The sequence below is a fragment of the Parus major genome, chromosome 3 (assembly GCF_001522545.3).
Source record: "Parus major isolate Abel chromosome 3, Parus_major1.1, whole genome shotgun sequence".
NCBI classification, from domain to species: domain Eukaryota; kingdom Metazoa; phylum Chordata; class Aves; order Passeriformes; family Paridae; genus Parus; species Parus major.
The window spans coordinates 32387511-32393510 of NC_031770.1; the positions used below are offsets into that span (position 1 = coordinate 32387511).

The 6000-nt window shown below is 42.3% G+C and overlaps 1 long non-coding RNA gene across 2 annotated transcripts in view; it reads right to left on the minus strand.

Annotated features, from left to right (window-relative positions):
* The window catches only part of LOC117244020, a 120179-nt gene that overhangs the window by 21785 nt on the left and 92394 nt on the right, over positions 1 to 6000 (minus strand). Inside the window, exon 7 of one of the 2 annotated variants that reach the window (XR_004496313.1) lies at positions 1405 to 1567. The exons of the other annotated variant lie outside the window; for it this stretch is intronic. This is a non-coding gene — a long non-coding RNA (uncharacterized LOC117244020). Of the gene's footprint in view, positions 1 to 1404; positions 1568 to 6000 lie in introns of those variants that run through there. 2 annotated transcript variants of the gene reach the window in all.

The following is a 6000-nucleotide window of genomic DNA, read 5'->3' on the forward strand; positions in this document are numbered from 1 at the left end:
ATGAGAACCCATTGCTGCTGAGGCAACAGAGCAGAATGGGAGCCAGACTGCAAAAGGGATGTTGAGGACAGCATGAATCTCAGGTGCATCTGCCCTGTGCCAGGAGGGAAGCAGAGAGCAGGCTTCCAAGTTAGGGAGGTCACTGGAGAAGATAGTCAGGATACACCACTGATTTGGTGCTTTGGTGCTTCATTTTCACTTTCAGCCAGTTACCAACACCCAGCATGGTGAGCTGTGCTCTGCCAGCTGCAAAGTAAACATATGTGAGAGAACAACAGGAGTGTGTTTACAGTACATACCAAGTACAGTAGACTTCAGAGGATAAAAATACCCAGTGGAAAAACACATGGGCTAAAGTAAAACTTTAACTTTGCCTAGCCAGCAACATGTGTACCCTTCACAGGCTCTCCTGCTTGCAGAGAGCTTTGAAGCTCCCTTGGAAAACTGCAGCACTTTTTGATTAGAGGCTTCTCCACCCCAACCTCTGAAAATTACACCATAGGCCTGCTTCAGATTATAAACTCATTCAACACAGAAAAGCATAAGGAAGCGTGGACAGCCCATGAAGCAGAGAGAGCCCTCAACATCCAACCCCCCAAAAGTAGTTTCTGAGCCACTGCGGGCTCCTGCAGAAAAAAAAACTTATCCCAGAGCAGAGCTTATCATGTCCATCTTTCCATCGCAGAACAATGCAGAGACAGGTGGAGTCTAGCAGGTGATGCATGGCACTGTGCAGCCCAAAGGAGTGACCAGGTGATTTCTGAGCTCTCCTGCAAACTGGGCAGCATGGCAAAGCCCTGGCAATCACTGTGGGTTTCGGCAGGAGTAGCAGACTCCTGAACGCAATGGCTACAGCCCAAAGTGACTTCCATGGCATTAAAGAAATGAATGGAATTGCACCTGCTGAATTACACCCACTCCAGCTGCATTGGGTTGAGGCACTGGTTGAACAAAACACTAAAGCATGTGCTTAAATTTAAGCATACAAGTAAACAATTTCAGGGCAAATACTTATATGCTTGAGTGCTTTCCCCAGGTAGGTGATGTTCTCAGCAGCACACACCTGGAGTGAGGTGGTGCCATTTCTTTCACATGGTCATTTTTCTGACTATATCCAAGCAAGAAAGGAAACTTTCCACTGGCTGTGGGCCAACAGGCACTTCAGGTATGTGTAAGGTCTTAAAAAAAATAAAAATAAAAGACTTCTTTTTAATCTTATCTGTCTCATTATCACCCTGACATTTGCTTTGGCTTTGAGTTTAATTACCTCTTGAATTGAACAAAGGTTCAGATAGGGCTGAGATAATAAGAAACCAGTAAAGCTGATGTATATAGGAAATAGGGCCTCCCTGAAGGTGTTAGTCCATGCAAGCTGACCCCCAGTTATGAGAAAGAAAAGCTGATAAGGGAGAAAGCAATAAATCAGTCATTCTGGATAACTGGGGATGTGTAAAGAGGTGTCTGATGTTTGCATCTTACCTGCCACCTGGGCTGGTACAAATACAGCAGACCCCATTTAGATAAATACCTGTGCATCAGAGCACAACCAGACAAACAAAGGGAAGCTCTGGGGGATAAAAAAGAAGAGATGGAATAAACAAGGGAAATAAATATATTACCATGAAAGTCAGTACTCAGAATAGAAAACTTCACAACAGAAGGGATACATTATCAGTCAGCAGAAGTAGAGATCAAGACCCCCACAGTGCCTCAGGTGCTCTGTGCACATAGCAATTAAGTATCAGTCTCAGAAACACTTCAGTCCTAGTAGACAAAGATGGGGAGGGGAAAGCAGGAACAAACATTTACCTAACACGTGAGAAGCAAGGACTAGGAAGAGGATGAAAAGATAGTGCCTTCTGGGTGCTACATGAATAAAAACTGGATCAGACTTATAGCCACAGAGAGCATGGCTATACCACTGACCCCTTATGGGAACTCTGCTATTCTAGGACAATTTTATTCTGTATTTTGGAGGGTCCTTGACCCAACAGGACACAACCCCCAATTTTTCAGGAGTTCTTCATTCTCAGTCTGTTTCTGGACTGGGTTCCTGCTGGCCGAACAGAAGGGGTAGGTGACTGGGAACTACACAGTAGAAGGTGGCATTGTTCAAAGTATAGTCCAAGATTGTACTTTTGCAACAGGCTCTTTAGAATTTCTGAAGAGTCAAGTAGATTCTGTTACTCTGAGATGCTATCCATGTAAAATATTTCCATTATGATCTGAGCACAAAACAAGGTTATGGTGCCCATTCAAAATCCACACCTGGATGAGAAAATGTAATTTTGAGACTGCACGGTGGAAAAATCCTGCTGACACTTTTGCTTTGACTTTATCAAACAAATGAAAGAGAAACACAATCTTGTCAAAATAAAATATTAATTTCATTTTGATTTCATCAGCTTAACCCATTTTACAGCATGATTTGGAGTCAAAACAGTAAGACTATTATGCCATGACCCGTCATAATATTATGGCATGGAAACCTAATAGACAAAACTCAAAGACTTTTATAAAGTGTTATAAAAGTCAAAACAAATGTTTCAATAAGCTGGAAATACTTGTACCTTCTTTGAAAACACTGTGAGAACCAACACCTTCTCACTGAGCATGTCGAGGGTATGAGAGCACTGCTTTCCCACGGAGTGGCACTCAACGGCCAACAATAACCATATCTGACTGGCACAGGTTAGAGCCAATGGCTCCACAGGGAGTAAGAAAGGTGAAACCACAATTCTTGTTGGTCTGTGTCTTCTCACATGCATTCCCCAGAGACACATCACATGCACAGCCATTTCTTTTCACACCCAGGATACAGATACACATCAGAAGAGTTTTAAATGGGGTAGTAAATCTTGGGGAGAGCTTTGCTCACTTGCTTTGCTGTAACAGTCCAAGATATTTCTGATTTTTATGGAATATTTGTCAGTGGCCAGAGCTACTGATAGAAGTTTCTATCACCTCTTCTTGGCTGAGAAAGGATAGCCCACATCATCACTACAGGGTCACAAGCAGAACTTAAAGAGAGAACAGAAGAACCTGGTGATTCAAGTCACTACTAAAACCCATTTCTCTCCCACACCACTGTGGAGTTTGCTACTACTGGCACCACATTGTATGTTATCACCAGGCTGGCAGGGATATTTTGACAGCCTCCTCTTGTGCAAGGACCTGTGCAGACATGTTGTAAAAATCTTCTGGTTTCAAACAATTTACACTGCCATGATTTGACCATCATGCAGCCTTCCAAAAGCTGAAGTAATTTGCTTGTGGACTTGTTACATGGTAGAGGTGTTCTACAATAAATGGGTAAGACTAACAGGAAACTGAAATACAGAAAGCAGCAGCAGAGATTTCTCTTGCAGGAATAACAGTATGTGTTGAACAGGGATCTCAGCAGACAGTATGACTCTGAAGTACCAGAAACAATGGCTTATTTCCTTCCAGAAATCATAGTAAAAGATGAGTTTTAAGAATGGACCAGTATAATTGTTCCTGCAGATAAATCCCCTTTGCCATGCAGCCGAGGTAGGAAAAACTGCAATGCCCTGAGCATGAGTAGAGATGATACCTGGTTGTAGAGGAGTTGTTAAAAGATTGAGTCTTCAGGGAATTCTGCCTTACCAACCTAGAACCAGCATTTGTGATTGTATTTTTTGCAATGGATTTGGACTCGTCTTTCTGAAACAGTATATGGAAAACAGGAATGGATTGTTGAGTAATTTAGCAGAACTCTATACTGATGAGGACCCACGATTGTTTCCAGCACAGCAATTGAGTTGTGAGAGTTCTTCCACATAGAAATAGAGAGTGCAAGAATGCAGTAAAAAAGAAGCAACCAAGTTTGCTTTTAAGAAGGAATATCTTAAACAAGGGGAGACGAAAGACAGGAAGAGATGGGAAAACTTGCTCGAAGAGCTTTGCCATCGGCCAGGGATATTTGAATCCAAGGGTTCCAAAGACACAAAAGTCTGCAGGGGAACAGAAGAGTCACTTCTGAGTGATTGCCATTTTATCTGGATCTGTCGGTCACTTCTACTCTTTCGGAGTATCAATTTGCCTGTAGAGCATGTGCTCCTTGTTTTACTGAAGGGTAAAAAAGAGCCCTAAAAGAGTGAAATCAGGATTGTCTTCTCCATTTTCTGAAGAATATTTTACAGCCTCCAAGTCTAATCACTTTGGTTGTTTCTTATTCCTGATCACCTTATTTACTGTGAGCAACTTAGGAAGAGAGTGTAGGTTGGCTGAATTCCTCTGGCACCAGCATCCTATAGCCAGATTACCTTTTTCTGGGATAGGACCCTACTGCCAAAAGTGACTTAGTCCACTCCTCTTTCAAAGTAGGAAGGGATCAGAAATCACTGAGAAACATGAATGAAATGTGCTGATCTGCCTTGTAGGTCAGGAAAGAACTGGACACCTTCTTGTCGTCCCTTGCTATTTCTACGGCTGTCAAAAGTTATTAGGTGCATGAGATCAGGCTAGTGTCTCGTTTACCCCATTAATTATTTTCTGCCTGGCAAGAAATATTTACGGAAAAGAGTATTACACATAGTAATACACTTAGAGAAAGTGTATTAGACATAGACTTGAAAGGAGTCATCTTTTTATTCAAATATTCCTTGAGATTTCAGCAAACATGACCAAAGGGGTTTCCTGAGTTGAGCAATGCAGCAAGTGCCCTGTGATTTCTAACCTCAAGTGCATCCCAACCTCACCCACACCTCTTGTCCTCTGTGATACCTCACAGTGAGCTTCATCTTGGAGTTGGAGGACTCCTGTAGCATCCCAGGAAAGTGCTGAAGGCTGCACAGCTCTGCCCTACAGAAACTGGTGGGACTCTGCTGTGGTGCCTTCACTGTGTCACCACCCTGTGGGGAGAGCACCCTTCTTTGCTACATCACTGCAAGCAAGAGAGATGTTGTGGCTGATTCCTCTCTCCAAGTCTGAGAGACACCAACCATCCCTCCCCACCCAACCTCAATAGCTGAGTTGTGACTTTATTAGGAGTACTGTTTTCCAGACCTTTGGGTTTTTTCTTTCTTTATTTGCTTATTGTGCTTTTTTTTCTGATGCCTTGTGCTTAGCACAGTAAAATAACTAATAATAAATAAGAGAATGAGACGATGCTCACTGTGCTCTGTCTTTTTCATCCCCTAGCTCCTTGAAGTGGTACCAGATGTTGTACCACAGCAGCCTTCTGTCTGGTGGTTCTTGGCATTACTGACATCTCTCACTCCAGCCTACTTCAGGCACAGCTCAATTATTGGCTTTCAAGGTACAGGGCTGGGATGTCTCATTGTTTCCACTGTGGAGGGAACAGCCTGTAACAGTACTGTCAAGCACTCGGGGAAAAAAAAAAAAAAAAATAAAATCCTCCCCAAAAAGGAGCAGGAGAATTAACAGGCAAAATATTTTAAAGCATATGTATAATATAATGGAGAAATATTTTAGAGCAGGAGGCAGTTTTGCCAAAGCCCTTCTAAATCAGACTGAATTATACTTAAAAAACAACTTTTTACTAAAAGGTTGTACAGACTTGCTGCAGGTAGACCAAGGAAAATGGCCCAGATTCAGTCCTTCAGGATGGATCCACAACCAACATTTATCCAAGCAGGTAGGTAGGAGACATTTGTCAAGGTTTCAGTGAATTTTGAATAAGGCATTTCATAAAGGTATTGCTGAACTCTGAGCAGAAACGAGAGCCATGGTCTTCCCTGGACTCATGAAGCAGCGCCTAGTTGTGTGAGCTGCAGATTTATTGAAAACTGTAAGGATATCCTTCTTCCCTGGTAACTTACCCTCTTTGAACAACACCAAGGGTTTCCTTCAGCTTAGCCACAATGCTCACATTCAGCTGATGAAAATTTGGGTGAAAAGCTATTATTTTGTATTCTTTTATTTTTTCTCCTTTTCCTTTTCCTTTTCCTTTTCCTTTTCCTTTTCCTTTTCCTTTTCCTTTTCCTTTTCCTTTTCCTTTTCCTTTTCCTTTTCCTT